At 46.9% G+C, this 18,042-nt stretch overlaps 1 protein-coding gene and 1 long non-coding RNA gene across 2 annotated transcripts in view; both read left to right on the top strand.

Annotated features, from left to right (window-relative positions):
- The window catches only part of LOC140588418 (uncharacterized), a 78,055-nt gene that overhangs the window by 29,097 nt on the left and 30,916 nt on the right, over positions 1-18,042 (top strand). The window lies entirely within an intron of this gene.
- On the top strand, positions 9,891-16,562 carry LOC140588337 (uncharacterized). The gene is made up of 2 exons (XR_011989701.1): positions 9,891-13,283; positions 15,455-16,562. It is a non-coding gene; the product is annotated as an uncharacterized lncRNA (long non-coding RNA).

The following is an 18,042-nucleotide window of genomic DNA, read 5'->3' as shown; positions in this document are numbered from 1 at the left end:
GAAAAAAGAAAACAAATCACCAAGACATTGGGACAGAGGCCTATTGAACCAAGGGCGGGTAGACACACTGGTGGGAAGCTAGGGTTTCTATACCACACGTGACTGTGCAAACCCACTTATCCTAATATACACTTCAATCCAATACCCTGCAACCCTCACAGTACTCAGGTACCTTAAGTGACCATTGAAAGTCTTGCAGTTCAGGACTCGGTAGGACCACAGCAGGGGCTGACCCTGACACACACTGAATAAAGCAACACTTAACTCCCAATTGGGTAGTATACAAAACAGTTTAAAACAGCCGGGGCAAACAATACATGCAACAGGTTACCCCAGACTGCAGTGTAATGTTCTGAAACAAACAATACAACATGGACACGGTAAAAATGCAAACAGGCCAATCATAATATCCTGACATGACAAAGACATGTACAGGATTAACAACACATACCTGTCCCAGTATTAGCAGGATACGCCAGAAGTTAAGCTTGGAGATACATCAGTCCCAGCATGGTCATAGCTACCAGCGTCCACGCTGATTACACGCCAACTCGGAAGTCTTAAGTAGTTCTAACAGCGCCTGCTGTTAAAACCGGAAACGGGTGGAGTCATATTTTCATCTTCATGACTCCCGCCGACTGTGGCAAGGAATATATACAATCACGGACTATAAGAATAAACACGCCGTTGTGTTGAGCACTTACGCTGTGTTCGCCGACGAGCTGAACGCGTTCTTCGCACGGTTTGAGATAAACAGCTCTCACCGCGGAGACAACAACAGTCTGATCTCGGTGAGCGAGGACAGCAGCGCGGCTCTGGTTAGCCTGGCAGAGCGCGATGTGCGCCGGGCTCTGAAGCAGGTGAGCATCAGAAAAGCAGCGGGACCAGACGGGATTTCAGTCCTGCGATGCTGCGCTGATCAGCTGACTGGTGTTTTCACTAAGATCTTCAATGAGTCCCTAGCTCTGTCTATTGTGCCAACGTGTTTTAAACGGTCCACCACAGTTCCCGTTCCGAAGCACAACAAGCCCTCCAGCCTGAATGACTACCGCCCGGTAGCCCTAACATCTCTGGCCATGAAGGTGTTTGAAAGGCTGGTAAAGAACTTAATCTGTTCATCCATCCCAAATTCCATAGACCCATTACAGTTCGCCTACCGCCCAAACAGATCCACTGAGGCGTTACCTGCAAGATCGCTATTTTTCTTTATGCTGCAATTGTTTTCATTATTACTTTGTTTAACTTGACACATCACATCTTTAAATTCTCATCCTTGCATTAGAATATAGACCAGTTAATACTGATGGTATCTCATCCTGTGTCATATGTTTTAAAATGACTACACACTGAATATTGAACTGAAGCTTGACATACAGTAAAAAAATTTAATCGCAAATCAAATCGTAATCGCAATTTCTGTCAGAAAAATGGCGATTCGATATTTTCCCCAAATCGTGCAGCCCTAGTTGGCACCACGTCCTGGGTTATTCCCTGCTTTGTGCCCATAGCTTTCAGGATAGTCTCCAGACCCCCTGTGACCCTGCACAGGAAGTTGACCATCCCCGGCCAGCCCCCAGAGTTCTGTGGAAGTTAAAAACACTTTAGTCAAACAACAGACTAACCAAATCTCAGGCTGGAGTAAGCTTCAAAAAAGGAGCTGGTCATTACCTGAACAGAAGGGGAACATAAGAAGGAGACTAGAGCTCAGCTGACAACATACAGTATATCTCTCCCGTTCCTTGCTGATGATGGGAGGTCACTGAGACGAGGTGAGACAAGTAAATAGAAAGTCAGCTGGCTCCTGCTGACACCCAACAGTGTGACACAAAACGGGTGGCATTGCCGAAGACCTCACAGCTAAATATGGAAAGAGGAGAAATATTTTTAAAATGTAAATAAAATGTGGAGCACCTATAATATAAGCACAGCTATTAGGTGCTAATGATCCAGTTCACACTCAAGATGCCTAAGTTTGATCAGGTCAATCCTGCGATGTAACATGGACAGGCAGGCGTAATGTACTCACTGTCTGCAGTATGAACAACATGGTCCCACACAGACAGGTGACCCCATAGAAGCGCCTCTCCAGGTTAACAAATACCTTCACTCAGATACTTATGCTCAAATGCTGTTCGCTGTCAGACTCTGCAACAAAGTCCTTGCAGCTGACCCCACACACATAGACTAACAAACACACACATCCAATACACCATGGTAGTTTCTATGTGCAATATTAGTTCTTGTCAATCCCTGTCACTCCATTGCGTGCCTGTCCATATAGATATATCCAGTGTTGTACATATATTTATATATCCACTCTGTACATATATTTATATATCCACTCTGTACATAATATACATACACTCTATTTATACATACATATATTTATCTGTTTACATATACACACATATATATATAAATATTTTTCAATATACTCATCCAAATTTATGTTTCCAGATTGTTTGTATAGTGCACTTTTTATACTGTACTGTTGGTACAGTTTTTATTCTATTATTTTTAATTTTGCTACTCTTGTCTTGCACTGTCCACTTTTCTGCCGTGACGATGCAATTTTCCACTTGTGGGACTAATAAAGACAAATTTGCTGCGATCTCTGACATTTGGACATGCTTCACTAAGAACTGTGCTGAGAGTTTCACTCCAGGAGAACACATGACCATAGATGAACGGCTGTTCCCTACCAAGGTTCCTTGTCCATTCAAGCAGTATATCGTATCCAAGCCGGACAAATTTGGGATCAAGTTCTGGATGGCCGCAGATTTGGAGACCGAATATGTCTGCAATGCATCCCCTTCCTTCGGAAAGGACCCCAGTCGTCAGAAGTGGGAGAGGCTGGCAGAGAACGTGGTCATGAATCTGATGGAGCCATTTTTGGATGATGAGAGAAATGTCACAACGGACAATTTCTTCACCTCACTGGCACTGTCACACAGACTGCTTCAGCGCAAAACAACGCTACTGGGCACGGTGAATAAAGTTCGGCATGAACTTCCTCCACTTGCAAAGGACACTGCTCAGCGGGAGGAATTCTCCACGTCAGTGCTTTGCAAAGCCTAGCTAAGCTCAAAATAAATAAATCACAGGGCCCTGATGGCATCTTACCTATAGTTTTAAAAGAGATGAGGGATATTATTTGCCGACCTTTAACTTTAATATTCCAGAAATCGTTATCTGCGGGTGTGGTACCTTCTGATTGGAAGCATGCCAACATAACGCCCATATTCAAAAAAGGGGATAGAAGTAATCCAGCAAACTATAGGCCAATCAGTTTAACTAGCATTACTGGAAAAATAATGGAAGCTATAATTCAAGTGAAAATGGTAGATTACCTAGATGCAAATAACATTATAAAGGATAGCCAACATGGATTTAGGAGAGGTAGATCCTGCTTAACGAATCTACTTGAGTTCTTTGAGGAAGCTACAAGTGAAATTGATCACAAAAAGGCCTATGATGTGATTTACTTAGATTTCCAGAAGGCCTTTGATGTTGTCCCCCACAAACGGCTCTTGCTAAAGCTTAAAGCTGCAGGGATTTTAGGAACTGTGGCAGTTTGGATCAAAAACTGGCTAACTGACAGGAAGCAGCGAGTAGTTATTAGAGGCACAATGTCACAGTGGGCCTCCGTTCATAGTGGGGTACCGCAGGGTTCAACTTTAGGACCACTATTGTTCCTAATTTACATTAATGATATTGACACAAATACATACAGTAAATTGGTTCAATTTGCAGACGACACCAAGGTGGGCGGTGTAGCAGATACTGATCTAGCAGCAGAGAGGCTTCAAAGGGATCTGGATTTAATTAGCGAATGGGCTGATACTTGGCAGATGAAATTTAACACAGATAAATGTAAGGTAATCCATGCAGGGAGCAGAAATATAAAGTACAGATATTTTATGGGTTCCACTGAAATAAAGGTAGCTGATTACGAGAAAGATCTAGGTATGTATGTTGATGCTTCCATGTCCCTCTCGCCAGTGTGGGGAAGCAATAAAAAAGGCCAATAGAATGTTGGGTTATATCTCTAGGTGTGTGGAGTTTAAGTCAAGGGAGGTGATGTTACACTTATATAATTCCTTGGTAAGACCCCACCTAGAATACAGTGTGCAGGTTTGGTCACCATACCTCAAGAAGGACATTGCTGCTTTAGAAAAGGTGCAACGAAGAGCTACGAGAATGATTCCTGGTCTTAGAGGAATGTCTTATGAGGAGTGGTTAGCGGAACTGAATCTGTTTAGCCTTGAGCAAAGGAGACTAAGGGGGGATATGATTCAGGTCTATAAGATTCTAACGGGTCTGGATGCTGTTCAGCCAAATTACTATTTCAATATTAGTCCAAATACTAGAACTCGTGGCCATAAGTGGAAATTAGCGGGAGAACATTTTAAAACAAATTTGAGGAAGCACTTCTTTACACAGCGTGTAGTTAGAGTATGGAATAGTCTTCCTGCTAGTGTAGTGGAAGCTAAAACCCTGGGTTCCTTTAAATCAGAGCTAGATAAGATTTTAACAACTCTGAGCTATTAGTTAAGTTCTCCCCAAACGAGCTTGATGGGCCGAATGGCCTCCTCTCGTTTGTAAATTTCTTATGTTCTTATGTTCATATGCGGGCAGTGTGGTGGCACAGTGGTTTCTGATGCTGCCTCACAGTGAGAAGGTCCTGGGTTTGATCCCCGGGTTGAATGCCCATTGAGGCTTTCTTTGTGGATCTTGCATGCTCTCCCCATGTTCGTGTGGGTTAGGGCTAGTTAAGTCTTTGTTCCAAAAGGTCCAGTTGAATTCTGTACATTTTTTGGAAGCTGTGCAGTTGTTACCTAACGTTATTAAGGTTATTTGTCCCAAGTTGGAGACTAATTTGCTTACTGTATTTTTTCCATTTCAATAGGTAATGTGCTGAAATAATGAAAAAGCAAAATAAACTATCTTGCCACCTGATCTTTTTGTCTTTTTATGTGGTACATATAGATAACTGGTCCTTCCAAAACCAGACAAGGCTTGTTTAGTTATAGCTTAAAAACCTTCAAATTACAGGTTAAATTAAATGTTTTACAGGATATTTAAAATTGACAGTTTTCCATTTTTTCACAAAAACATTTAGTGATTTAACAACTTATTTTTACAAATAATCATTCAACCTTGAAAAATGTTATTAAACTTACTTAATGTGATAGAAAACTTACAAAACCTGTTGAAGTATGGCATAAATTTGTATTCCTATCAGTTAAAGTTACTGTATTTTAACAGATTTTAACCATCTTATCTGAAAATATTTTTCACCGTTAACAGGTTTTGTCTGGCACCCCTGCTGCCAGACTTTTGACTTATTTTACAGATTTTTTTACAGTGTGATAACACAGAGAGTTACCTAGAATAAAAGAATGGACCTCTCAGTTTGGTGAGTAAAGAAAATGTCTTTTATTCCAGCAATTCCAACAAACGCTCCCGTCACACTCTGGCACTCGGTACCAAGTACCCCGAGCACACAGAGCAACCAGTTAATAAAGCATAACTCCCAAATCCCTATAAGGACTTCTAAGTCCTGATTGGTCACAAAACACAAACAAATGGAGCTCAAACGTAGCGCAGTGTTCAAAACAATCTCTTCTTGCCTAAAGCCTAAGACATAACAGACCCAATATGCCTCCCCTCCTGGGCCTACCAATGTCCAATTTTTCTTCTACACTCCCCCCTTTTGAACGCGCGAGATCCGCGCTGTTCACAAATAATCAGAGTCCACGGTGTAGTAGTCCTCTGGACGAAAGCGCAACGGGCAGAAGCGGGCCGGTGATGGTTGGATGGAACACGAGTCACCAGCGGTGTTGGTGTTGCTGGTGACATTGATGACGACCGGGGGCTGAGGTCTGTAGAGCCAGGCAGGAATGGGAGGATCATCCACGTATGGAAAAGAGGGAGCCCGCAGGAACATAAGAGATTTTGCCTGGGAAGACAGAACTAGCAATATGATTAGTAGCAACACTACAAGCAAAAGCAATATACTAAAAACTAATGGTTTAATCACCCCGGATAAACCAGTGAGGAGAACCAATTGTCCCAGCTGTACTCAAACAGGCCATGCTCTTCATGTATCTCAGACAGCTGTTTGTGCACTGCGTCCTCTAGATCCTGCACAGCCTGAGAGGAATCAGGGATGTACGTGCAACATTCTTTCCCCACTATAGCACAAACACCACCTTTCTCAGCTAATAGGAGATCCAATGCCTCACGGTTTTGCAGAGCTACCTGCTTCGCTGTGGATAATTCACCTTTAACGGCCTTCACAGTGTCAAGTGTCTGACTGGTCACTTTTTCAACTGCAGTCTGCAGGGCAGCCACCTCTGTCTGAAGGTCTGCTACACCAAGGGATCGAATAAACCCCAAACCATTGCTCAGTTCGACTAAGAGACCGTCTGCTCCGTGAATAGGCACGCAGTCAGCAGAGCAGCCATGACGGACAAAGAGCCGGAGCATGTTTGATTTAGGACTGCCATATCATGATTGGTGTACGGAATCCCGTAGATTCCACACAATTGTGACCCTCTCGGGGACCAGTCTTGAAGGAACCACCAGGGTCGGACACGCGTCTGCAGTGGACCCGATGGACCCAGGCGTCGATTCCCTCCACTTTCACTGCGTGAGGGGTCACCATCAGGACCTGGTGTGGTCCCCTCCATCTCGGCGTGGTCCATCTCTTCCCTCTCAAGTCACGAACTAACACCCAGTTCCCTGGTTCGAGCGGTGTCACAGCTTGTAACGGCTTACCGTCCGCATTCCTCCAATTGGCACGAACCTGGTCCCAGGCTGCACCTATCGCTCACCGCAGACCTGTCAGATAAGTCAGAAAATCCCCATCCACGGTCTCCAGTGTAACATATCGTGAGGGAGACAAAACACGCATCGGCCTTCCTGCATCGACCAAGGGCAGGCCTGTCGTCTCTGAAATTTTGGCCAATTTCCGTTTCAGCGTTTGATTTGCCCTCTCCACCATCCCTCTAACCTGAGTTCGCCACAGCATGTTTTGGGACTGTGGGGGGAAAACCCATGATGACACGGGGAGAATATGCAAACTGCACACATGGAACCCTGGCAGAAACTCAAACCCAGGTCCCAGAGATGTGAGGCGACAGTGCTAAGCACTGCAGCACCGTGCTACCCGCCTCTGGGAACATACTGAGGTTAATTGGAGTTACCAAGTTGACCATAGGTGTGAATGGTGCACACAGGTACGCACGTACACAGGCAGGCACTCATGCACACACGTACGCAGGCATACAGGCATGCATGCACACAGAGACACACAGGCATCATCGGCGATCACTCGCAATCGAGTATGATGGTCCACCTGGAGGGTCCTTATTGTGGATCTTCAGATGGCTGAAGAGGCCAATTCTCGAACCACAAACCTTATCCCAACAGGTGGACGCCTGTGCGTGGCTTCTTTTAATGTGGGGAGACTGGGGCATAAACAGCCACCACACGGTCCTTGACAGAGACAAACCTATTATCAACGGCATGGACTCCAAAACAGCTGAAGGTCCATCTCTGCTGCAGCCTTCTTCCACCTTCACAGCCGTTGTTGTGATCCACCTGCATGCCTGGACACAATCCTCCGCCTGCTCCGCTGTTGAGGTCTTTCTTGAGTCGCGCTTTGTCTGGCACCTCCCCCTCAACCTTACCGCCAAGGGTGACCCTACCAGGAGCGTAGCTCCAGACGGTATCGCTCTCGGGATCTTTGGCACACGCAAGCCTCCCCACCACGACAAGGTGGCGACTCTCCGGAAAAGACACACACAGGCACACAGACAGGTACACCGACAGGCGCGCATGCACGCACACAGGCATGCATACAGGTACATACACAGTCAGGGACGCACGCAGACACACACAGACACAAACAGGCACGCACGCAGACACATACTGGCACGCACAATTGCACACAGGCAGGCACGCACACACACAGGTACGGACACACGCATGTACACAGGCATGCACAGAACACAGGCACGCGCACACACACAGGCCCACACACACGCACGCCCACAGGCACGCATACATACAGGCACGCCACACAGGCACGCACGCAGACACACACAGGCACGCACGCAGACACACACAGGCACGCGCGCAGACACACACAGGCACGCACAATTGCACGCAGGCAGGCACGCACACACGCAGGCACACAGACAGGTACAGACACACGCATGTACATAGGCATGCACAGGAACACAGGCAAGCGCACACACACAGGCCCACACACTGAGGGAATAATGAATAAAATAAAGGGAATGATTCTATAAGGCTGTAACTAATCAAAACAAGAACTGACTGGCGCGCCGGCAAGCCAAGGCTACCTAATCGGAACAGATAGGGGGGGCGACAGAGAACATCAGCGGCCCCTACTTATCTTTTAGCCTTCCAGAAGGCCAAGAACAGTACGAGCCGGCTGGAACCACACATGTGGTTGTCACGTACACGGAAGGTACCGAGAAAGGGGGGGGAGATGCCCAAAGGGCTTTAACCCTCAATGGGTCCTTGTCAGAAAGTTACGTTCCAGGTCCTTGGGGTTCAAGTTGCACCCCTATCCATTGGCATATATAATTCAATGGTACCAAGCTCAAATTCAATTAACTAAAGTTAAGATACATTTATTAGTTAACTGAATGATGCTTGCACAGCTTACGCAGTGAGATAGTGCAGTTAAAGGGGTTGCGGCAGTGGGGGGGGGGGGCAGCAGAGGGGACTGGTCATATAATGCACATTCCGACTGTATCCTCTTGCAGAATGTGTCGAAGAGCTTCAGCTGTGGAATACCTAGCCATGGTGTTATATCTTTTCTAACAGTTGAAATGTAAACAAAACAAAATGGCTGACTTTTTTTAATATCCGAAAATGTTCTAGAATATAATAACATAAAAAATTATAGTAGCAATTATCACTAATTAACTGAATTTGTCGATCATATCAATGTCATAAATCAACCCTAAAAAGGGTTATGTAATAGCAACTGGACTTTGTTTTTCATAGAAGACGTTTTGCACTCCATCCAGAGTGCTTTCTCAATTCTGACTGACTGGCATAGCAGGTTGATGAACCCTGTGGAATCCTCAAGTTGTTAGCACTAGATGGTCACCTGTGGGTTTTTGTTGTTCCTCCTGGCTTTCATGTGTTTCACTGATACCACCTGAGGCCGAGCGTGAACGACTTTGGAAGCGTCTTGGCAAAGTTGAAAGAACTGCATTGTAGGTGGACCGGGAGGACAACTGCTTCAAATGAACGACCGTCATTGAACAGAGGAGGTGGCCTAAGACGTCTATCACCTACCTACAATGCAGTTCTTTCAACTTTGCCCAGACGCTTCCACAGTCGTTCACGCTCAGCCTCAGGTGGTATCAGTGAAACACATGAAAGCCAGGGGGAACAACAACAACCCACAGGTGACCATCTAGTGCTAACGACTTGAGGATTCTACAGGGTTCATCAACCTGCTATGCCAACCAGTCAGTCAGAATTGAGAAAGCACTCTGGATGGAGTGCAACACTTCTTCTATGAAAAACAAAGTCCAGTTGCTATTGCATAACCCTTTTTTAGGATAACCATGACCTGGAAAGCTGAGAATTTCCACAGACATCTGTCATAAATTAAGTTTTTTTTGGGGTGCATTTTGCACCCCCGAAGAAAGTATGCCAGCGATAATTGACGTCAACACTTTTTCTATCATTTTCTGCATGACCGTATGTAAAACTGGTGCACTTACAATATCCTAGAGGATAACTGCTGTAATTTTAATAACAACATGGTAGTAGCCATAGAAATGGGCAGGGGGTGCAGATCGCACCCCAAGGAACCATTGAGGGTTAAAAGGGATACAGCTGATACATATGGTAGAGCCTCCTCCTGTACATGCTGAATGTATGTCAGACGGCCGCTCCCGGATTGCAATCTGTCAGACAATAAACCGGTGATTTGCAACTTCTCCCCGTGTCAGCTGTGAATCTCTTCTCATCCACGGACCCGGTGGAGACGCCGTGCTCCAACAATTTGGGGGCTCGTCCGGGATCCCCAGGAGATTCGCAGGATTCGGCTAAGTGGTGACGCGGCCTACTTGGACACAGATAACTGCGAGGCGCCGACTAGAAGAGGTGAGCAGAGCCTGTTATATCAAAATCTGCACATTGGATATGTCAAATTCAGCAGTTTGAAGTGTCCAGGGGCCCGTCGGTAAATAAAGACGGGGGAGAGGTTGCACGCACTGTGTTTATACAGTATATTGTGTTGTCTATGTGTTGTGTATGCATTGTGTCTAGGTATCGTGCGCAGAGAAATAGAACCTTAAGGAGCGGAGGGTACGGGAACCCCCGCAGGGAAATAGAATTATAAGGAGCGGAGGGTACGGGAACCCCCGCAGGGAAATAGAATTATAAGGAGCGGAGGGTACGGGAACCCCCGCAGGGAAATAGAATTTTACGAGCGGTAGAAAAGCTGGGTGGGAGACCCAGGGAATTCAGGACCCCGAACTCTAGATTGGGAGGAGGGAATAAGGTCCCCCTCTCTAACTAAGGAAAAAAAAAAAAAAAAAAAAAAAAGAAGGGGTGAATCAAAGCACCAGCTTGGGTGCAGTTGTACTGGTTTGTGTGTGAGCAGTGTTGTGGGTTCTTCCTGTCCTGGGTGCGTGTCGCTTGCTCTCTGTTGGTTGAACTTGCCCGTGGCTCTGCTGTCACTGCTTGCGGTCTTACAGTTTGTCAGAACCGAAGGGGAGTTCTCACAGAACACCTCCTTCCAAGTTGACATTGCTGGAGATCGGGGGGGTTTCGGCTGGGAGCGGGCCTGTTTGACTGGGAGTGAGCTTAGACGTGCCCTGTTCAGGGGGGACACAACAGTAAGCTGCTTTGAATATAGTCTTATTATTTTAGAAGTTGTTGATTTATGTATTGGTGGTGTTTGTTAGTAGGACATTCGACTAGGATAAGGAGGTAGCTGATGCCGGGGAGCGTATGTGTGGGGCGGTTCGGAGCGCCGGATGTCGAGTAGAGGATAAACGCTCACTGGGAGAATTACTGTGGAAAACGGAGAGAGAGCATGCTAGGCAGAGGGATGAAGCAGCACGCCAGAGAGCGAGCGCTAATTTGATGCAGAAGTGGGGAAAGTAATTACGTACGCAGTTTTGGGCTAAATCGGGGGAAGCCCACGTATATGTTCAACAGATAAGTTGCAAGTAAAGATGTATAAAGCAGAAATAAGTACAAAGTAGAAGAGATCAAGTTAGCAGGGGTCAGGATAGAGCATTTTTGCATTTCCATAAAACGTCATTGACAGTAGTGGAAGTGCGGGTTGGTAAAGTTTAGAACTTTGATAAATCTTAAAATAATGTATTTGAATAAAATATTGTGATTAATAGATTTTATGGATTATAGAGACTAAGTTTAGAGATAAAGGGTATTAAAGCACATCTTTGTGAGAAAAATAACAGTTTATAGACAAGAGGTTTTAGTATATGTGTGCCCGTAGATAATTGGGTGCAGTGTTAGGGATTTTAGTTAGGAGAGGAAATAAGTAGAAAATAAATAATAATAAAAAATAACAACAAATAATTTAGAGCCACACATCAAGGTGAAGTAGCTACAGTCAGGGAGAGAATTCGAAAAAAAAAAAGAATAGAGCAAGGGTTGACTGTGAGGAACTCTGTTCATTTTTAGACAGGAAAACAGTTCAAGTGACAGTAGAGTGCAGAAAAGCATTAAAATGCAGGCCCCGGTAAAGGCAGCAGAAACACCAGTACAGCAGTTGGGGAGAGAGCACCCCCTGCTTAAAGCGAGGATAGAAAAGATGTCTAAAAAGTGGGGGAATAGAACAAAGGCCCTGGTAACTAAGTGGCCTAAAGGGGGCACATGGGATGTGGCAGTGTGTGAGGAGATGGAGACTCTGATAAAGTATCATAAGGCTAATAAGAACACAGAAAGACGTAAAAAGAAAAGGAGTGAGGAACTGGAGGTACTGAGGTTATTTAAAGCAAAGGGAGAGGCCTGGAGAAGGGAGCAGAAAGCCATGAGAAAGGCACTAAATGAGAAGAAGGGGGGTGAGAAAGAAGAGATGAGGCAGGAAGAAATATGGCCACTGTCATATCAAAGTCAGTGTCCGTTAGTGGACGCCCCCCCTCCTTCATACAAGGGTCAGTTTCCAGTAATAGAGGGGAAGGTAGAATTCAGTGGTGAGGTGACACAGAAGGATGAAGGAAGTAGGGAGCAGAACGGAACGGCAAGTTGTTTAGATGGATACAGGGAAGTGAGTGCATTGCTGCGGCAGGCAGTGCAGGAAGGACTGCGAGGGAGTGAGAGAAGAACAGAAGGCCAGGCATGTGGGCCTGAGAAACAAGGGAGTGAGATAAAGGTGGGGTACGGAGCAAGTGGTAGTAATACAGAAGGGCTGGTGCATCTGCTGGACACCCCTAACCCTCCATCTAAAGGATGGAGTCAGTTTCAGGGGAAGGAGAAAGAAACAGAGAGTGAGGAAGGAGTAGAGGAGGATAATGCAGATCATAGAATAGTGAGAAGCAGGAGGGCTGTGAAGCCCCCCACCAGGGACACTCCGATGCTTCCGCTGAGGGTGAACGGAGCACAGACACAGTATGCGCCGTGGGCAGGACAGGATCTGGAGGGCCTGATTCTCAGACTCCCAGTTCTGGCAGAAGGGACCAGAAAATGGATAAAAGCATTTGAGGAGGAAACTATGGGTCGGCTCCTGGCGATGGGGGACATAAAGGCGGTTCTGGCTTGCGTTTTGGGGGTAGACGGAATGGAGAGACTGCTGCGAAGCAATGGCCTGGCAGCGGCGACAGGGACTCCTGTGAATGATGCATGTCACTCTGACGGTTACCGTGCTAACTGCTGGCATCAGCTGCGACTAATGTTTCCTCCATGGCTGAGTGTGGTTGAAATGAAGGTGGAGCCCATCAAGGAGGGGGAGAGCCCAGCTGCCTATCTGCAAGCTCAAGAAAAGCGGTGGCGCACTGAGAAGGAGCAGGACCTGCAGAATCCGGCATTCAGAGAGAGGAGAAGGACTTTGCTAAAGAGTGTGAGAGGGAACTGACAAAGAAATGGAATCAGATGCAGCTGGAGGAGCTGACCGCTAAAAAGAAAAAAGTCCAGGCACCAGTGGTCTCTCCAGACCCAAGCCCCGGGGGCAGCCTGTGGACAACCGACAGTCTCCTGTCGCTGGGGCCCCCCATGATACTAATTGGCCTCAGGTCCCTAATTGGAACAGAGTGAGTAGATACAATGGATGGGGGTTTCCTCAAAGGGCACCCATTTACCCACAAATTTGATGATCCCAGACTCTGGAGAGACTGGGGAACAGGGTGGTTCAGCTGGTGTGCTGGAGCTGTGATCAGCCAGGACACACCTGCATGTTCCAAAATCTTGTTTAGTGGAAGTTCAGATAGGTTACAAACATGTAAATATGCCCATACTAATATTAGAGCATATCCCAGTGAATTTGTCAGGCAGAGATGCTTTGTGTCAGCTGCAGATAGACATAAAATGTACAGAGGGGGGCGTAGAGGTGCTCAGTGGACAGTACAGCCTTCTGCGACAAAATTTAGGGGACAGCATAGTTCATACGGGATTGAAGATGTTACTGATAAAGTTGGGGAAATTCTAGAACAGTGGGGCCCATTTATACAGGAACAATATAGCAATAGGCTGAATTGGACATAGAACAAACATACTTGTTTGTTGCGATGGAGAGATTTCAGTGTGATGGAATGCAGGCTGCTACCAAAGGTGAGTTGGTGAGAGTCAGTGGAGTGCAGAGTATGTAGGACACTTAAGAGGTTTGTGGCTGTGGAGCATGATAGGAGTGCAGTGTGAAGGGAAATAAAGTGTAGAGGAATGTTGGCAGGAGACAAAATGTGGAGGTTAGTTTATGATTTGTGTGCAGTGAAATAGTTAGTGGAGGATCAATCAGTGGGAGATCCCAGTCCTCACACCCTGCTAACAGATGTGCCACCCAGTGCAGAGTGGCTCACAGTTGTGGATTTGTAGATGGAATTTTTCAGGGTGTCCCTAACACAACAGTCACAGTTTTTGTTTGCGATCACCTATAGGGGTCAGCAGTTCATCCACGCGAGGATACTGATGTGAACACATGCTTAGGTCAGATTTGGATGGATTGAATTTAAGAAGCACAGTGCTACAGTATGTGGGTGATCTGCTCTGTGTTATATGCACAGGCACTGAAGCCGGCGTTGCTGAAGGTCTTAGCGAAAGGGGGGCTTGAGGTGCACAAAGCTAAGCTGCAATACTGATAAGAACAGGCTGCATTCTTGGGGTGTGAGTGCAGCCACGGGAGGGGCCCTTATGAGGCCTCTGTGTGGAAACAAAGGGGATGCTAAGGACTCTGAGGGTCTGTTTCACAACCGTGAGGGATTTTTGGTTGTGCCTTTGTCGTGTGGTTGACACCTTAATAATGCATGCGCATGGTCTTGACCATTGCGCAAGGGGGGAGTGCTATGAAAAAAAAAAAACAAGGTTTATGAGTTGAAGTTGTACATGGGGTGTCTAACTCAAATATGCAAAGTTATTTTCAAGCAGGAAGAGGGGAAAGCAAGACGGCAAGAGAAGAACAGACACAGGAGGTTTGCAGGCAGGGTATGCAGTGGTGGCCAGACAAGGCCAGGATTATGTAACCTTGAAGGCAGACAGACTGGGGGGAGCCCAGTCAGCCCAGAGAGCCGAGGTGATAGCGGTTATTGAGGCCCTGAAATTAGCAGAAGGGAAAGAAGTTACCATATACTCAGACTCAGCATATGCTGTAGGCGCAGTGCATGTGGAACTCAGCCAATGGCTGAGGGCAGGATTCTTGACCTCGGGAAACAAGCCAATAAAACACGAAGCAGAAATGAGGGAATTGGCAAAGGCCTTGATGCTTCCCAAAAAAGTGGCAGTGGTCAAGTGCAAGGGACATGAAGGGTCAGGAACAATGGTAGCGAAAGGAAATCAGGCCGCAGATGAGGAAGCAAAGAGGGTCGCAGGATACGTGGTGTCCAAACAGATGATCACGGTAGAGGAGGAAGTTCACTCGAATTACCGACTGACCCTAGAGAAAGCATTGGGATTGAGACATGCGTTCGGAACTGTGTATCATCCGCAGTCCCAGGGAAAAGTGGAGCGAATGAACCAAACAATAAAACAAAAATTGGCAGAAATCTGCGCGCAGACCAAAATGAATTGGGTTGACGCTTTATCACTGGCAATGATGTCAGTGAGGTGTTCCATAAACAGGGGGACCGGGTTCACCCCCTTTGAGCTCCAGACAGGCAGGCAGTTCCCAGGACCCCAGAAAGGGTTAACCTGGACCCCCGACGAGAAGGGGGAGCAAAATCCTTGGGCATATTATGATTGTTTGCAAGGTCTCGTTGCAGATTTCTCTAAACAGATCCAGGAGGCGAGACCAGAGAACCAGCCAGCCAAACCACACACGGCGGAGTGGGTCCTCCTGAAAGTCATCAAACGGAAGTGGTCAGAGCCCAGGTGGACGGGCCCCTTCCAGGTTACGGAGAGGACGTCACATGCGGTTCGTCTGAAAGGCAAACGCGACACGTGGTTTCACTGGAGCCAGTGCGCGGCTGCAGAGGACCCAGGGAGAACCACAGCAGAGATCCAGGAGGCCCTGAGGGAAGGAATCCAGAACGTCAGTTCGGCTGAACTAGACGCAACTCAGGTCTCAACAGAAGGGGCAGAATAATCCTCTGACCTGAGCAACCAGAGCAGGGTAGTCCACCCCTGCTCCAACGACCAGAAAGAACAAAAGCACCTCATCCACCGCCAGACAACACTAGGACCAGGATGGAGATCAAGATAAAAAGGGGAATGTTGGGGGAAACAAGTGTGTTACGTGTGATGCTTAAAATGCTTAAAGTGTTAATGATTAGTGGTTTGTGAGCCATGCCAGCCATGGACCCCGAAGGGGGGCCGCGCCTGTGGCGGGCTGGGAGTGGAATTTCCCTGAAGCTCAGGGTTTTTGCCCTCCTTCCTAGGCTGGATGGACAGATTGTGTGTGGAACTCTTTGGAGACCAAAAGGGGGAATGCAAAATTTCATAAATAAGGGAAAATATTACTAATCAGCATAATCAGGGTGATCTCCTTGCGGAGATCAAAAGGGGGAATTGAGGGAATAATGAATAAAATAAAGGGAATGATTCTATAAGGCTGTAACTAATCAAAACAAGAACTGACTGGCGCGCCGGCAAGCCAAGGCTACCTAATCGGAACAGATAGGGGGGGCGACAGAGAACATCAGCGGCCCCTACTTATCTTTTAGCCTTCCAGAAGGCCAAGAACAGTACGAGCCGGCTGGAACCACACATGTGGTTGTCACGTACACAGAAGGTACCGAGAAAGGGGGGGGAGATGCCCAAAGGGCTTTAAAAGGGATACAGCTGATACATATGGCAGAGCCTCCTCCTGTACATGCTGAATGTATGTCAGACGGCCGCTCCCGGATTGCAATCTGTCAGACAATAAACCGGTGATTTGCAACTTCTCCCCGTGTCAGCTGTGAATCTCTTCTCATCCACGGACCCGGTGGAGACGCCGTGCTCCAACAACACCCGCACCCAACAATAGATATGACAAGCTTCAGTGAAGGTTCCCATGTCACACACACAGGTTCAGGCTGCCTTGAATTTCAGCTAGCAGTCTGAGTACACAAATGCAAATGTGCCAGGGTTCACAGGTAATTGGCATGTTTGCACAACAAAAGCAGGAGGACAATGGGGCTGAAGGTCTGCGCAGACTTAGGAGGAGCTGTAGGGAGTTCTAGGGGATTTATGCAAATTTGCGCAGGATAGTAGTTCTAGTGCAGGGATTCATAACCCTGGTTGTAAAAGGAGCAAAAATGTGAGCTGCAGCACTTGGTGATGATCCACTTCTCTGTGCCTTCAAACTGGCTCATTTCCACCCCTTGATGGCCATATATTTGACAACAATTATACATTAATACTCAGAGTTGCTTCTCCTTAACAACACTACGGAGACTTAAACTGTGCCTTACTGGCTCTTAAGCTCAGAATCTCTGGATTCACCTTTGGGAACAGACTGGGTCATGTGATTTGACATCTGTCACACACTGGATAACCTGTTACAGTTTTCTTCTACATATCCCATACATGGGGATGGCACAGTGGTGCAGTGGTTAGCCTCTGGGACCATCCATCCATCCATACATCCATTTTCTGAAACCGCTTCTCCTGTTCAGGGCTGCAGGGGCTCCGGAGCAGGACACAAAGCAGGAAAAAACCCTGGATGGGGCGCCAACCCATCACAGAGCACACTCACCATTCACTCACACCTACAGGCAATTTGGTAACTTGAGTTAGCCTCAGTATGTTTTTGGACTAGGGGGAGAAACCCCACGATGACACGGCGAGAACATGCAAACTCCACACATGGAACCCTGGCAGAAACTCAAACCCAGGTCCCAGAGATGTGAGGCGACAGTGCTAAGCACTGCAGCACCGTGCTACCCGCCTCTGGGAACATACCAGGGCTGTGGAGTCGGTAGATAAATGCTCCGACTCCGACTCCTCAGTTTCTAAATCTTCCGACTCCGACTCCCCGACTCCTCTGTATGTATATACTATGCTAATGTATTTTCTACATCCATTGAAGGAAAGGAAGGCAACATACATGTCATTTCACCACAGAACTACTGGCTAGGAAGCCAACACTCTACTATAATGCCAGATTAAAGACAAACACAATGAAAACAAGGTTTCAAGGGTAGCGCATAGCGAAGGGGAGCTGACGGAGCTGAGAACACACCGGATGATTTTTCAGGCGTTTTGACGCGTTCCCTGTAACAGTGGAACACGACACAATGGAAAGCGGTGCCGCACCTTACCTGTGCATTACATCCCATATAGTGACGCATACAGTCAATGAAAAGCATGCTTCATGGTTACTTGACATGTTCGTTTTGTGGTAACATTATGCACTGCATGCATTGGGCTTTATTCTTACAG

Source organism: Paramormyrops kingsleyae, chromosome 3 (genome assembly GCF_048594095.1).
Source record: "Paramormyrops kingsleyae isolate MSU_618 chromosome 3, PKINGS_0.4, whole genome shotgun sequence".
Taxonomy (NCBI): domain Eukaryota; kingdom Metazoa; phylum Chordata; class Actinopteri; order Osteoglossiformes; family Mormyridae; genus Paramormyrops; species Paramormyrops kingsleyae.
This window is presented reverse-complemented; position numbering and strand designations above follow the sequence as displayed.